At 36.5% G+C, this 17,278-nt stretch overlaps 2 long non-coding RNA genes across 2 annotated transcripts in view; one reads left to right on the top strand and one right to left on the bottom strand.

Moving 5' to 3' along the window:
• The window catches only part of LOC108422380, a 60,331-nt gene extending 56,252 nt beyond the window's left edge, over positions 1-4,079 (top strand). The window contains exons 3-4 of the long non-coding RNA XR_001857547.2: positions 570-667; positions 3,519-4,079. This is a non-coding gene — a long non-coding RNA (uncharacterized LOC108422380). The remainder of the gene's footprint in view (positions 1-569; positions 668-3,518) is intronic.
• Positions 1-17,278, bottom strand: part of LOC108422369 — a 44,916-nt gene that overhangs the window by 3,904 nt on the left and 23,734 nt on the right. Inside the window, exons 3-4 of the long non-coding RNA XR_001857546.2 lie at positions 13,264-13,358; positions 12,750-12,891 (exon numbers count right to left, since the gene is read on the bottom strand). This is a non-coding gene — a long non-coding RNA (uncharacterized LOC108422369). The remainder of the gene's footprint in view (positions 1-12,749; positions 12,892-13,263; positions 13,359-17,278) is intronic.

Here is a 17,278-nt window from a genome sequence, read left to right as displayed (position 1 = left end):
GCAATAGAAAAAGGAAAAATAAATAAATAAATCAAGCTCCACTCTTGCTTCAGATCTGAAAAAAGAGTTTCTGTCCGTCCTTCCACTGACAACTCAGCACTATGGGTTTAAAAAGATATATATCTGTCAAACAGCGGTCACTGAGAAAACAACATGAAAAAGAAAAAATGCACTGAATATGAAACAATGTGATTGTGAGAAGCAGAAAATGCAACCAACTTCCAAGTTTAGAGGTGTGGAAAAATATCCCTGCAGATCTGAACTGACAGCAAGTCTCCTAAAAAGAAGAGAGGCTGAAATAAGGTGGGCATACTAACTACTGACATGCCAGGGTTTTTTTTAGATTCAGAAGTGAATATCTTGTACTTAAGGGCTGTTTTGTTCTCTTTATTATATGATATTATATGATATTCCTAACAACCTCCACCTATGCTACAATGTTACAAACCACAATCACATTTAAAAGAGTGCTTTCTGTAACCTTCAGATAATGGTCAGTAGTAAGTATCACTGACAGGATGAATTCAGCCTCAACCCTTTTTATTTTACCAGCTTTCTTTTCTCTTCAGAGCACGGGACAGTGAGCTCAGCTGCAGTGGCTCTACATTACAGCACTAGAGGGTGTTTTCTATAAACAATGGCGTCAGAAGCAGTCAGGCACAGACAGGTACAGTATTTCTCCTCCTCTGCTTTACATCCTCCTCACATTCTGCTCATCCTCCTTCACAGCATAACTGTCTCTATGGTCTGTAATTGTTACCATTTTAAAGGGCAGTTCTAAAAGTCTGCAAGCTAAGGTGATCCAAAGGACATTCGGTTTGGTGTCTGCAACTGAAAATCTTATTGTTCCACAGGAGGGAAGCATCAGTGACTCAGACCTGGTTTAGCAGGTTAGTAGGTAACTTGCATAAGATGAGTAGTTTATGTACAAAGGGCTTATGATTATGACTGACAGCCGAGTACAGCCATAAACTATAGGCTCATTATTCTGTCATTCCTCTTAAGACTTATTATTCAGTAACTGCTGTTAAACAAGTTATGCGGTTGTGAGAATAAAGAAGTGTGTGCTCACATACAAGTCCTTAAGGTTTAAAAGGTTATTGTATGAAACATAAGCTCTCTGCTTTAGACAAATAGCAAAAAGCATGTCTCAGCGTCTCTGTGAAACTAATGATCTGATTTTGCCACTCAACAAAGTAAGTGCCTTCTTCTATTTTGTTCTGAAATTTGTTTTGGAGTACTGATATTTGTGTTTGGATTTTATGCTTTTCAATGTTTATGTATGCATTTATTTATTTTAAATCACTATTTTCCACATCAAGGATGGTTAAAGTGGAATTCCACCCATAATTCAAAATGGATCAGATGTAAAGAAAGTAATTCAGAGCGGTTTGATGTGAAATGGCTCATTTATAGAGAAACTTCCAAACTGATTTCTTTACAGAGGTGCTGATAGGAACTAGGGGTCACCATGACTACAACACAAATACAGCCATTTTATTTACTATCCAAAACCACCACTGAACCTACACATGTCTTCTGAGGTTTTGTATGTAATGCAGATGATGGTAAAATATTGGAAAATCTGAAAAAGAAGTTTCAATTTTGCCTTACAATGCCCTGCTGGTACCCCTCTGCCTTTAACAGATTAAAATAAATTGATTAAAATACATTTTAGGCCAAAGTCTAAGCACAAAACTACTGTAAAACAATGTCTCAGACATCAGGCTGAGTATCCATAACCATTTCAAGTGAGGGAGCTTTTAGACGTAGACGTCTGGTTCCTACGACCACAACTGCTAACAATTCTGCCTCTGTAAGCTTCTCTAGAGTGAATCATTTCACATCAAACTACCCTGAATGATTTTCTTGATGTCATCTATTTAATTATACTCAAAATTTGAAAAATTCCCTTTTAACTTTGTTATACTGATGAAATGGACTTAAAATGGAAGAAATAATACATCCATATGGAATATATTTGGCAATTGGCTTTGAAAGTAATTCATATCACTCTGATATGTATGATCAAGTGAGAACAGATGATTGTAAAATGGTGCCACATTGTATTTTGAGTATTCGCTACTTTTCACTTCTGTATTAGTTTTTTTATACAACATACCTTTTCCAGCTACACACAAACAAAATGTAAAGCACAGTTTCAATTCAGTGTCTAAACGTATAAATATAGTCAATCATATTTCAAAGCTTTCTTCAAATTAAAACGGAGAATTCCATCTTTTTAAAAAACTTTCTGCATAAATTAGACATTCATATGTAAACAAAACCATTCAGAGTAGTTTGATGTGAAATTGTACAGAGACTAATTTTACAGTAGTGGTGATATGAACCAGGGATCACAATGTCTATAACACAAATATAGCCATGTCATTTACTAACCAATACAGCAATACCAATACCAATGTTTATATGTAATGTGGGTAACAGTGAATAGTGGTGATTCTGAAAAAAAACAACACAATTCTTTGGGTACTATTTTGCCTCACAACATGTATAACTCCCCCATGAATTATATATATATATATATATATATATATATATATATACATATATATATATTACACACACACAGACACACACATATATATATATATATATATATATATGTGTGTGTGTGTGTGTGTGTGTGTGTGTGTGTGTGTGTGTGTGTGTATGTATGTATGTATGTATGTATGTATGTATGTGCGTGCATACACTTTTAGGCTGAAATCTTCAGAAATCATAAGACAAATCTTAGCCATCAGGCATTATGACAGCATAAGCAAGTTCATCTTATAATTTTCTGTCAGCTTTCAGAGTCATTGAACTCTCCGTCTGGTTCCTTTCACCACCACTGTTTACAATTCTAACTCTGCCAAACACTCTGAATGATTTTGCTCACAACTTAGAATTGAATCATGGAGAAACTTTGAAAAATCAGTGGAATTCGCCTAAAAGTAGCTTCATTGTGTAGATGCTGCCAAACTATACAATTAGTGCTGGGCAATACAGAACATATTCAATAGCACATTATTATAGTGTCAGATGATATTTATGGTAGCATCAATGAATGAGTTAATCTCATGTTGCTCACACTAAGGTAAAATAATAATTGTAAATAGTAATTGTAATAATAACATGCAATAATAAAATATGTAATAACTGTAAATACAATGTGCCCAGTAATGACAATCTTTCCCCTCTCTCCTGCTGCTCAGAGACTGACCACTCTCAGTGTGGTGAGATGTAACACCTGCAAAAGGATATGTTACTCATTCACATTAACTAACTGACTAAGCTGAGATGACCAGTAGTTGACGGTTAAACGGTAGATATTTGTATGATGATGCCTAATTAAATAGTTACTTAAATATTTCAGTCATTTTCCTATTACAGACTTTTTTTAGATACAACAAAATCACCTCAAATACCTCTAGTATGTGCGTTTTCCTCACATCAGCACACACCGTTTATAGAAGTGAGACACTTCCATATATGAATGTGTTCCACTACTCTAGGTGCACCAGCCAAACATGGAGAGAGCTTTGGTATGTTTCTTCAGCTAAAGGTACAAGACCCTACAAGCTGAGCGTCTATGTGGGAGCGTGGCGATCAGGTCCAGATGGAGAAGGTTGTGACCCTCACTGGGCCAGGCTAGATGATCCACTGTCACTCACAGCCTCTGCGTGTGTGCGTTAGGAAAAGAAGAGGACAGAGAGATGCTACAGCAAACGTATTTCAGGAAAAGGATAAAGAGAGAGAATTGGGAGGGATGATACATATGCAGTGCTGCATAGTATATTATGGCATCATAGTTTCAGATGATATTTAAGACTGCATTAATAAAGTTAGTGAACCCTTGCACTTCTGAGTACTGACAGTCTAATATAAATACAAATGTATCATTACAACTCTGAGACAACCTGGCTTGAATGGATGGGAACTTTATGCCTTTATGTATTTTGTTTCCTAATTATTCAAAAGAAAAAAAATAAGAAACACATCACAAAAAGTATATATGGTAGTTTGCTAGCTTTTAGTGCTCCATCAATTTTACGTCAGTTTTATAAATAATATTGTGTGACACCAGTATGGAAGCCTCAGGGCCTTCTAGGTCTTCAGAGAAGGCCTAATGATTCCTGTAAAATAAAAATATACATCTCTGTAACTGTTTGTTTGTTTTCATATTATATAATCAACATGTGTGTAATTAAACAGGTATTATAATAATATTCGTATTTCATTTTTAAGTTTTGGTCAAAAACAAAAAGGTTAAATTTTTGTGTCATCAGAGATTTTTGTCCATGTAACCTTGGTAGATAAAGCCAAGCAAGCTTTCCCATTGGTTAGGACTTCAGGAGCTAAAGTGAAGGTCTAATTTCTCAAAGTAAACACTCACATCATTAGAAAGTGACAGTGGAATCAACAAATCACATTCTTAATTTCAAGAAGTGGGACCAATAGTGGAAAAACATGACTCTAGGCCTTCTGGAAGCTCTAGCTACAACACTGACTGCAGATTTGAGTGTAAGCTTGACCAATGCATTCAACATGGTTTTGGAAAAGGAAAAGGTGGCAGCTCAAGTTTTATCTAGAGCTGCCAAAAAATGTTCCTATAAATAGTGATTAGCTGACTGCTAACATACTATTACAGTGCCATAACGGCACTAACAGAAATTAGCTATGTCATATAGGTGGATTTTTAATTTTTTTTTCACTCAAGTTTTCACATATATGGCCCAAATTGAAGGCCTAGCCCTAATAGTCACGGTTCTGCAATTTATGACATTAATAACAGTATAGTGGTATAGACAATATATAATCCAAATACTTTCAAGAATTTTAATTTTTGTATGATTTAAGTTTTTATATATTACGTTCACACATAATAAATATAAAATGCTACATTATGACTGATCATTAAAATGTGCTTTCAATTATACATCAGCTCTCATTGCTTTCAAAAACGTGCTATTTCCAAAATTGCAACAAATGGATATACAGTATTTTGGGATGAAACTCTTCAATTTAAATAAGAAGTCTTCTAGACTAGAAAGCCCTGACTCAAAATACACCTATAACAGAAGCAGCTATATGCTGAATGTCAATGGGCTTGCTATTGAGATTAATGAAATTAATGTCCATGGTAACTGATTGTATGACACAGCAGCGAAGGACAGAGATTAGGCGGGACATTGCTGAAACACTCTTTTAAACACAGAGGGAGCAAGATGGGGTGATGGATGAGTCTTAAACTGTTGATTTATTTTAAATTGATTCAGATTGTTACATTTTCACCCTAAATTATTTTCATTATCTGAGCACCATAACTGCTCTACATCTACACAGAGATAAAGCGTTTTACTGTTACTAAGCCAGGCCTGTAGCTGGAGGACAAGGATGAACAGGAGGCTGTGGTGAAACATGCATTGATTCTTTAGTATCAATAGCAGGAACCTGAGGGATCGAATGGTGGTTCATCAGAATGAAGCAGGCCGAACTGCGCTCGGGCGTTCAGACACACCCACCAACAGAGAAACACACTCAGACAGGCAGAGTGGAGAGATAACTCAACGTCTGCAGTCGACAAGGCCAGCGTGACCACAGCAACAGTATCTCCTCTCTCACACAAAGCCCAGAGAGATAACCTTCATCTGTGCCTAACATGACCACGGAGACCGCAAGATGAGGACGACAAGACATCTGTCTCTTCCTTCAGCCACCGTCTGACATGATGGACTGACTTGATTCACATGTGCGCATCATTTCCACATGAATAAAATGTATTACATCAGCACTATTTCATCTTTCAGTTTAGTTATTGTGCAATAATTATGCTTATGTAATATGTCTGGATTTGGATGACATTTTTTTTACCTTTTTATCTATTTTATTATATCCCATTCCCTCCTTTTAATCTGAACACAGACTGTAATGTGTTTTGAGTTTGCGAAGCTCTAAATTAATTAAATTGCTCAGAAACAAAGCGAGGGAAGAAGAATGATAAATTGGTGCAATGCAAAAATAAAATGGAGCAAAAATAAAAAATAAACGTCTTTTAGCTCAGTTGTAGAAACAAAAAAGACAAGTTCCTTAGCTGGATTAGACCAGGTCTATACACAGTCAAATGTTAAATTTTGGGCACTCCTGTTCAAATGAGATGTTCTGTTGATTTTCTAAGTAAAAGTAAGTTACACATCCTCTACAGTGAACACACTTCTGCATATTTTCATGCACAATTAGTGTCTATTTCTCAACTTAACATATGGGGGGGGGGGATAAAATGTAGCCTGTGCAAAAGTACAGCATATTTTCTATTTTAAACTTTACCTTTTTCCAATATGTTAAACTCAGCAAATACAAATGCCATATTTAAACATATTCTGTAGAGGATGAGAGAACTTATTTTCACTAGGAAAATCAACAAAGCATCATCTAACCAAGGCTATATATGATATATATGACTGTAGTTAAACAACTAAACTACTAACAACAAAATGCTGTTCCACCATGTTAGTTTGGACTCTGGGCTCTACTAGCTGACCTGCATCCATGGATCTAAAAGATCTACTTGATTTATATTCAGAGAGGAATTCTGTTCCTAAACCTTTCAATGATTTACTGGATAGAAAGACCAATAGCATAAAATCTGTTCTGTAACTGGAGTTTAAAACTGAAGTAAAGTGTTTGGTTCTCTTGGTTCTGTCTAAAACGAAGAAGCTGTTCAATACTTCTGTTCTCTCAGTAAGTCCAGTTAAAGGAGAATTCCAATGATATTTCAAAATCCCTACCTCATTAAATGTTAAGATGTAAATAAAGTCATTCAGAGTGGAAATGATAGGAACCAGACATCTGGAGTTTAATGCCTCTAAAAGCTAAAGATTTATTGCAGGAACTGGTTTTGAAGCTGCCTGATGCCTGAGACATTGTTTTACAACAGGTTTGAGAGGTTTTGGCCTAGAATGCTTTTTAAAATCCACATATGATGGAGAGCTACATGCAGGGTGCTGTGAGGCAAAATAGTCCCCCCCAAAAAAACTTTTTACCATCAAAATTTTACCACCATCAACACTACATATAAGACACAGGTAAGTCCACTGGTCTCTTCAGATAGTAAATAAAATTGCTACATTAATGTTGTAAATATCATGACACCTGGTTACCATCACTACCACTGAAATCAAAATCTGAGTTGGTGAGTTTCCCAATAATGCACCATTTTACATCAAAACACTCTAAATGACTGTTTACATCGCACTGATTTCATTATGCAGAAGTTTAGACAAATCAGTGCAATTCCCCTTTAAGAGACCGTTGCAGTAGCCAGCCATGCAGGAGATGAAAGCACAGATGAGTTTTTTTTGGTACTGTTGAGACTCTTTGATTCTGGCTACTTTTTTCAGATGAAAGAGGCTGTTTCGGTGATTTCTTTGATATGACTAGAGAAAGTGAGATGTGAGAGTGAAATTCCCTGTTTTATTAAACCACAGACTCTAATGTTGCGCTGTGTTATTAAAGACATTGAGTGCTTTTTATTAGTTCTGTTCTACTGATGTGTTTGAATTTGTGTACAGTCCTAACAGTTTATCTCTCTGAGGTCATGCAGTGTGTGTGTGTGTGTGTGTGTGTGTGTGTGTGTGTGTGTACTTTTATCCTCTCAGGAGAGTTGGATGGATGTGATGATGTGAATGATTAGTAACTCTACCCCAGCTGTATGCTAATTAAAAAACACATTACTCCAGTCGGTGCTCAGCACTGAGCTAAGCTCAGTATAATGAAGTAGCTGCTGCTTGAATGATTATGTGCTGAATAATTGAAGTGTGATTTAGTGCTTATTTAGTGATGAATATTTCATTAAAAGTAACAGTGTGTAAAGTGTGCAGCACCGCAGCTCACATCTGCTCTGATTTGTGTGATACAGCCCGACTGCAGGAGCTGTTTATTTTTAGTGAATGCTGTGTTTGGTGTATCTGACTGACAATACAATCCGTTTCTCATTTATTGTTAAACACTGTGTTGTTTGTTCAGGTGTGTGAAGGAAATAAAAAACCCACAATGGCTTAATATTTCTTATCCCCTCTTCTATTTGCTTTAGATTTTATGCAATATATAAAGGTGCAGACAGACATAGCAGAAATACAAGCAGGAAAAATCGAGATCGAGAGTAAAAAAACAACAACAATAATAATCATCATCATCACCACCACCAACATCAAGAACAATAATAATAATAATGTTATTATTATTGTTGTTAATGATGTTGTTATTGTAATCATCATTATTGTAAGTACTGCTACTACTGCTGCTACTACTACTACTAATAATAATAATCAAAGCCCAGCAGCTGCTACTAAAACACGCAATGTTGTTATGTTACAAATATTGTTTAATGTATTGGTAATAATAATAACAATAATTATGATGATGATGATTATTATTATTATTATTATTACTATTATTATTATTATTATTATTATTATTATGACTGACCTCTTTGCACTTTATTAAATCTGGGCCTCAATGACTTAACCTCTACAACTGTCTACTTAACACACGTGTGCCCTCTGCGCGCCACGCCTGTGTGCGAGTGTAAGTAAAGACGGTGGTGGGCGGTGGTGGTGGGGGGGGGGGGGGGGGGGGGGGCTAATTTGGATCAGATGAGTCTCTTTTTTAACTCTAGGTCTCGCGCTCCTCTCTCCGCACTCTCGTGCTCTACTCGGAGTTGCCGCCTTATTAATAATACCCCTTAGTGTTGGTGTAATTGTAGCGCCACAGAGTCATTCATCATTAAGCTGACAGCGCTAATGACAGCGCTAGAGAGCGAGAGCAGAGCGGTCAGCGGTTTAAACTCTCCTTCAGGTTCGGGCTGCAGTCTCGCTCTGTGCCGCTAAACCGCGGACAACGCGAAGAGATGCGGCTGTGTTCCCTCCAGTCTCTGAGTGCTGAGCTCAGTGTGACCCGCAGCCCAGTCTTTCAGTCTGAGTGGGCTCACGGTGGTCTTTAGCTGCTAGGGTCCATCCCTTAGACCCCAATTCTGCACTCGGTGCGCTTTAATACATAGTTTAAGGGTGGAGTCAGGTCATCTGGTCCCTCCAGTCATACGGGACACTTTGAGAAACCCCGGTGCAGCTGTCGCGTGCTGTTTTAAATATTACAGAGTTAGTTTTAAATGGAAAGTTGAATAAAAATCGAAATTATAGTTCAGGAATGAATGGGAGGATCACAATAGAGCCTGAAAACCGAAACCATCACAACTCTCGTTAATATCAGTGAAATATGTCCCATTCAGTGAAAACTCGGACTCAGTAACAGTTTGCTGTGTTAAATGGTTTTAGTTTTTATTGACTGAAGCGCTGCGAGCTGACGGCTCGCTGACCTACAGTTACATTCACACTTTTAATAAGGGGGCAGGGGGGGTTACATTACAGATTAGATTACCTCTCAGTCACGCTGACTCACGCTGCCTAGAAAACAAGTAATGATGTGTTATTACGTGATCTGATCATCATTTTATAAAGTGCATTCCAAATAATAATTATTATTATTTTTGCCGTTGCTACTTTGCTACCGTTGCCGTTGCTATTATTATTATTATTATTATTATTATTATTATTATTATTATTATTGCTATTATCAGTAGTAGTAATATGTTGTTATTATTGCCAATTAATACCAACTGTTTTTTAAACATTAAACACGTTAAGCCTGATGACAAACAGCGCGCTGTTAGTTAACACATCGTTTTATACCGTGTTTTATTATTAGTCTGTTGTTGTTGTTGTTGTTGATTATGACTTCATCATCATTACATACACGACAACGTCACAGTTTTCAAATCTCACTCTGTGTTGTAAACCCTCCTCACAGTGTGTGTGTGTGTGTGTGTGTGTGTGTGTGTGTGTGTGTGTGAGTGTGTGTGCGTGTGCTACGCGGTCTCGCGGTGTTTGAGGCTTGTCTCCTGTCTTCTTGCAGCTCTGACTGAACTGCACACGCTCTGAAATGAAGCTCAGAGTCGCGCGCACACCTGATCACCGCAAGCGCTAATTTACACACGCATACACGCGCGCGCGCACACGCACACTTGTTTCTAAGCGCTCTAAGGATGTGCGTTTATACAGATGTTATATATATGTAAGTACATGTGTAATAAGAATTGTCTAAAACATCAGTAGCCCATAAGCAAAAAGAGCTGCTCTACCATTTCAAAACATAAAACGTATGAACGTATAAACCTACAGATATAGATATATTTCTCCATTTATTCATACTGCGTCATTGTCATACTGAAACCCTCAGGACGTCACAATTCGCACGCGTACAGCTAACGCTGGGCTGTTAGGAAACATTCATAATTTTTCCTCGATTAAAGCGCAAAAGAAATAAAAGCCAATTAATCTAAGAGCTCCGTTCAGCTCTGTCTAACATCAGGAGCCTTATTGTTATTACTGTATTACCAGAACACTGAATTACTCAATTACTCAAAAAAACGGCGAAATGAAAACAGCGCGAAACCAAGAGGGCATGGTGTAAATTAGATGTGAAACGCGGCGCGCAACACACATGGTCTCTGAATTGATGATGATGATGATGATGATGATGATGATTGGCTAATTGCGGCGCAGCGGTCTGGTTTTCTGTAAGGCTGCGGCGCTGCGCAGGTTGGAGGTGTGTAATGTGCCTAACTGCGCTGAAGTGCAGGAGCTGTGAGCGCTGTAATTGCTCACATCCTCCCCTGGCCGCGGCGACACTGAACAGATCTCTGCGTGCGCTCTTCGCTCGGGGACGCGCATCGGTGCCACACGCGCGCTGCCCAACAGTTTTGACCCCACTGGTGCTAAAGGTAGTGGTAAAGATAGTGGCACAGAGTTAACAGGGCACGAGCTCTTCACTGAGAGAGAACACTGCAGCACCTACATTCATACAGAACCTGCACAGCACAGCAAAATACTCACAGCGCTCCGGTCACTCCAGCAGCCTTAATGGACTCACAGCAATTAATACACGCACATCTTTGCTCATGCTCAGATTATACTACATACTTCGTGCTCTAGAGTTCAGCTGTCCAGCTAGCCGTTAAAGGGCACATATCCTACATTTTTCCTGTAAGTTTTCACTTCTAACATTTGTGCAGGTTTATGGACCAAAACATAACTTGACCTCTGTTTATCTCTTGCAATTAAACAGGCTGTTTTTATACATGTACTTTTAAGGCTGACCTTATTACTGGGCAGTACAGACTGTAAATGACCTACTCTAATTGGCTGTTCTGTATTGCATCTCATTTCAGAGCTAAAAATAAAAACAAAAAATGTGAATGGGTGGAGCTAAACTATATATATATATATATATATATATATATATATATATCATGGCTGTCCAATAAAAAACAAGTATCTCCAAAATATTAACTTCATAGGAGAAGGCAAAAACACTTTTACCTTTCAATATAAGTCAAAGTAAAGAGATTTTGTTCCAAGTGATTTTAAAGCATTTCTATTGGTCCATTTGTCATGAACTTTTTACACAATGTAAGGACAGCTTGTGTGTTGAAAGGAGGGAGAAAAATAAAAATGAACAAAAATGGAGATGCACGGTTTTCATTGGACAGTGATGCTATATATATATATATTATATCTCGCTGCTGTTGGGGGAAAAAATATCTCTCCAAAATAGTAACTTTACAGAAGAAGGAAGAAATGTTTTAAATGTAAATTAGTGGAACCAGAATTTTTTCCAAGTAAATTTGGGCCATTTCTTTTGGTTCATCATAAAATTTACACACAATGTAAAGGACAGGAGGCATGTTCAGATTATGTCATAAATGGGCAGAAATGGAGACATGAGGTATGCTTGTTCTTTATCCAAAGAAAAACATGTAAACCCATTTTTTACGATTTTCACTTTCTCTACATCATTTGAGCATGGCGGACATTCTCTACATTGCGCGTACATTTTATGATGGATGGATCAAAATACACGGCCCAAAATTACTTGGAAAAAAGTCTGGTTCCATTCACTTACATGAAAAATAAAGTGTGTTTTCCTTCTCTTGTGAAGCTACTATTTTGGAGGGAGAAACATGCTTTTCTTTGGACAGCGAGTTTTAAGTTTGATGGTTTTTGTGACCTCACAAAACAACTGGCAAAAACAGATTACAGATTTGCTTCCATATATATGGACCATATAGTCTGGGAAGTGAATGATAAATTTTGAAACTACATACAACAGGCTCTTTTATTTAAAAGAGCACCAAAATTCTCACCATGTCCGTCCTGTAAATGTACACGGGGTTAATTCAACACTACTCTTTGTATATTTATGCTGATAGTGTTTCAGCACAGTGGCAACTCAGACGGGTTTTGCTTACATGAACTCAATTTTGACACTCAACTGCGTTTGAAATGTCCAAATGAATAAGAGCCCTTTCACTTCTCTCTATCTTGATTTTTCAGCTCCTCTGACTCCGAAGAGGCCTTCAAATCCACAGCTTTTGTTTTAGGCCCCCAGACTTAAAAACATACAGAACTGTCTGTCATTATCTTTAGAGGTTTATTTAACTCTGTAGAAAAAGTAAAAGCCAGTGTGATTCGAGCCCCTGCCCCGTAGCCCTGCTGCCCCTCTTGCACTGTGTGACTGGTTTGAATTTGCTGCCTCGCCACGCTGAAATTGTCGTAATGACAAAGTAAACAGATCCTTCCCCAAAACTAGAGGCACAAACCTTCACTGTTAATTGCTGTTTTCCTACTTACCTTCATTCAGAAACAGCAGCATAATTATGTAAAAGGGCCACTTTGATTTTGTAATTTGGGCTGAAAGGGGCTTAAGGTGTTTCAGTTTGTCCTCATTTAGATCTCACTCTAGAGTTTCACTGCAGCACCTCATGTCCAGGACCTGACAAAACAAACCCATGGTTTAAACAGAGTTACTCACGTTCTAATTAACAGAAACAGCTAAAAGAACGTTAACTAAATAAATAGCATGGTACTTTTTATTTATTACTTACAGATGCATGTTTTCTCTTTTCACATAAACAAAATACTTGTAAATACATGAAAACTTGCAATAAGTTACTTCTATTTACTGTTTATAGACATTACAAATTGAAAAAGTAATGCACTGAATTGACTTGATTTAAATGTTACAAATATCAACACAAATATTGGCAATTAAAATAACATAACAAAAAGATACCATTCAAACTACTGAATACATTTTTGGTAAATCTAAAGTAAATTGTATAATACAGTATAAAATGATTTGTACCATGGTTTGGGTCTCCTCCTTGTCCTCACTAGGTCTCATGAGGGGCTGTTACTGTTGGTGAACATAACACTGAAGACTCCGGACAGGGCCTGCATCTGAGGAGAAATGACAGACAAAACTGTTATATGGTCTCTCGCTCTCTCTCTCTCACTCACGCATACAAATACATACTCACCATTTTGCTGGGGGATGTGATTGTAATCTCAACACGAGTAAATCATGAATTAATCACACTTAAAAACCACATTCAGTGAACAATGCCTCTATAACTCGAAATGACTATAAGCCACATGCAGAACAGCAAGCATAAACATATCAAATGAGTCTTAAAATGCTATAAACTTCAGAGGAGGAAATCTAATTGTGGTATAACATCCAAGTTTAAAGTGACTTAGTGTAACTCAATACCACAGCACTCAGTGCTGATGGGTAATCTAATAGAAAAATAACACCATGCCTTTTTTGGCCATTTGCTGTGGTGCAATAGTAAATCTGTGTGTGTAACTGTATAGGAGATACCATAGTATAGGTGTACATGTAGATACACACAAGATATAATAGCAAATTTATATGTGTAAATATATGTGATTTATAATAACTCAAATAACTGTGTGTAATTGTATGTTTTATAACAGTAAATCTGTATATATATATATATATATATATATATATATATATGTGATGACAAATCTGTATGTGCAATTGTACATGATATATAACAGAAAATCTAGAAAATGTATAATTGATATATAATAGTAAATCTCTGTGTGTAATTGTATATGATATATAATGGTAAATCTGCATGTGTAAATGTATATGATGCATAATGGCAAATATGTATGTGCAATTGTATATGATATATGATAATAAATCATATGACATTATATGATAAAAAATCTGTATGTAGAATATAATAGGATAGGCAATGGAAAATGTCTATGTGCAATTGCATAAGACAAATAATAGTAACTCTCACTGTGCTATTGTAAATGATACATAATGGTAAATCATACATGACATATAATACAAAATCTGAATGTGTAATTGTATAGGAGATATGGTAGTAAATGTCTCTATATACCTCTGTATTTGCTATTGTATAGGGAATGTAATAGTAAGTGTATGCATAGTTGTATGTGCCATTGCACAACACAGTACATTACATTGTTTATTGCGGACACTGAACACAACTGAGTTTTCTTACTGTTTTCTTCTCAGTAACTGACTACAGGGGTACATGTAGCTACAGGTTCATGTAGTAATATTTACATAACAGCTTTGCTACTCCTTTTCTTTTATCTCATCTCATATGCAAAATTGCAAAACGCATGCCAAATTCATAAGATTAGAAATGTTTCACAGAGTAAGCTCACAGGACTTCCTGCACGACGGAGATGTAGTGTAGCAATCTGACCTCATATCGCTGAGCTATTGAATCTTAAATAAACTACTGTGATCTGCTTGAACACGCAGATACTTTGGGTGCTACAGATGTTCTGCACAATTTTAAGTGTGATTACACAGTAACTCACCTCAGGGTCTGTGTCATTTTCGCTTTGTATTTATGGGTTAATTGAGAAACGGATCACTCTTCTGTGCTTTTTAATGAGCTGGCATTCCAGCATATTAAGTTTCAACTGATACGTGTGATTTGTGAAAATGAATAACAGTTGCCTGATTGATGTAATTTATTTCTCTGGAAGTCCATCGTTCCCTCTGCATATAAGCCTCCTTCGTCTCATCTGTGCTCTTTTTATTATCTTCCCCAACCTCCGGCCAGGCTGGTACATAAAGAGGCAGGCAGTGTAACCGTAACCTTACCATCAAACCGTACAGTAAAGCAGCGAAGGCATGCTCCGGGTGTAAAAACACTACTGCATGATAAGGAGCTGGAGAGGGACTTTGAACCTTTTTTAACAGCTTCCATAAATGGGGCACTGGATGAAGGGCACTGTGTCTATAAAGGCCTAATGGAGGATCAGTTAAGATGGCCAGGCAACAGCAAGAGTTTTTAAAAGTGCAGGGCTTTAACACTCAGCCTGTCCCTTAAAAAGGAACAAGACCGCTGCTGATGAATACATACTTTGGAGCTCCACTGCCTTCTGACAACTCAAACCACAAAGGCTACTTATGTTCTTTTTACTGAGAGTCCACACATCCTACTGGCTGACAAAAGATACATGACATAGATTAAAGTTAGTATTAGTATTAATACATAGAGGATGACAGTTTTATTAGGCCCTTTAAAATAGGATAGGCTAGTATAGTGACCTAGAGTAATGTGCATAGTGACCTAGAGTAATGTGCACCTTTCCATTTAATTCATTTCCAGTCAATACAGTCAATACAATACAATTAAGCACAAGTTATTGATTTTCACTATCAGAAAAAAAAAATATATATATAAATAAATAAATAAGTATTACACTGGAAAAAGTGTATCTTTCCACATTTTCAAAGTTCAGTCTCAGAAGTTGGTTGTATTTTCCACTCCTCACCATTCAAATTACCCAACACATTTAGTGAAGTTGAGGTCTGGACTCTGCAGTGGACAGCCCATTGTACCGAGAACACCAGCAGCTTCTTGACCAGCTTCACATCCTTTTAGACTCACAGTACTGGGTTGTCTTCTCATTGGATTTTTTAGACCTGAAGCAAGAGTGGAGCTTGATTTTCTCCTGTCTCTCAGTGATGAAAGTTGTTGATCTGATGTGGACAATTTTGGTGGTCTGCTAGGTCTTGTATGGTTGTTAAGATCCCCATTTACTGTTTATATGTTCAAATTAAATTTTTTTAACTTTTTTTTTTTTTTACTTATTTTACTTTGACTTTCTACTTCCATATCGCTGCTGTCGGGACAAAACCTAGTACCTCCATTTTTCAGTTTTTGACAATTTGTAAATGCCTGTTGCCTGTTGTTTTACATTGTGTTTAAAAGTCATGAAGAATGGACCAATAAGTATGGGCAAAAAAAGCTTGGAAAAAACTCTGGCTCCATTTACTTTAATTAACATTAAAAGTAAACAAAAAGATTTTTTCCTTCTTCTGTAAAGTTTTCATTTGTAGACAAGTTTATCTTCTTTGTAAACTTACTGGAGGCCAACTACTATGTTAAGGTCTTAAAATCAGCATTTTATACTTCCACTTCTTTATTACATTGGATCCAAAACATGATTAAAATGTTTGCTCTTAATTTCTTTCCAGCTCCTGAAACTTCACTACGCATACAATATCAAGTAAAATAGGCCCAACTGGAAAATGAAATATATATTTTACATGTTAAACAGGACCATCATGTTTGTGTATTTAAGAACTCAGCTTGATAGAGTTTTCTAAGTGATTTATTCTAATAGAGCATGAATAGTACAATTTGTTCATTCATTTCTACAGCTGTCACCTAGTCCCCGCTTTCTACCTTTTTCAGCCATAAATATTACTCATAATTCCACATGAAAAACAGCTGTTTAGTACGATCAGTACATTTTGAACTACTGCAGTCATAAAATGTCTAAACATTAGTATACACAGAGAACATTACTCACAATAATTTATTACAAAATCCAAAAAGTATAACATTTTTTATCCAAATACAATTCTCCTTAAATAATGCTTTTAATAGATTTTAGTTTTTTTTATTAATTAATTAATTTTTTTGCAAATCTCATCAAATCTCCAAAGAAACTGTACATGTTTCTGGGTGAATGGATATAATAAGCCAAATTAAGTTATTATCACAGGCTAACTTAATTCACCGTAAATTATTCAGACTTTAAGCACGGTTCTGCACTGTTGAATATCAGACTTTCTTTCTCTGGAACCGTCAGTCTTAACCATATAAATTATATGAGGCTGTAACTTGTTTCTTAAGATTAATTAAACACACATGTCAGCCAGTGTTGTTGTACATTCACTTTTCTTCTACTAATCTAACCTAAACACTCAAATCATTTTCTAATTTGGTGTGTATTTGAGTTTTCCTTAAAGAAAACACCTCACTCACTTTGATATCTCATAG

This window comes from Pygocentrus nattereri, chromosome 5 (genome assembly GCF_015220715.1).
Source record: "Pygocentrus nattereri isolate fPygNat1 chromosome 5, fPygNat1.pri, whole genome shotgun sequence".
NCBI classification, from domain to species: domain Eukaryota; kingdom Metazoa; phylum Chordata; class Actinopteri; order Characiformes; family Serrasalmidae; genus Pygocentrus; species Pygocentrus nattereri.
The sequence above is the reverse complement of the archived record's forward strand: the minus strand, read 5'-3'. Positions and strand labels throughout refer to the sequence as shown.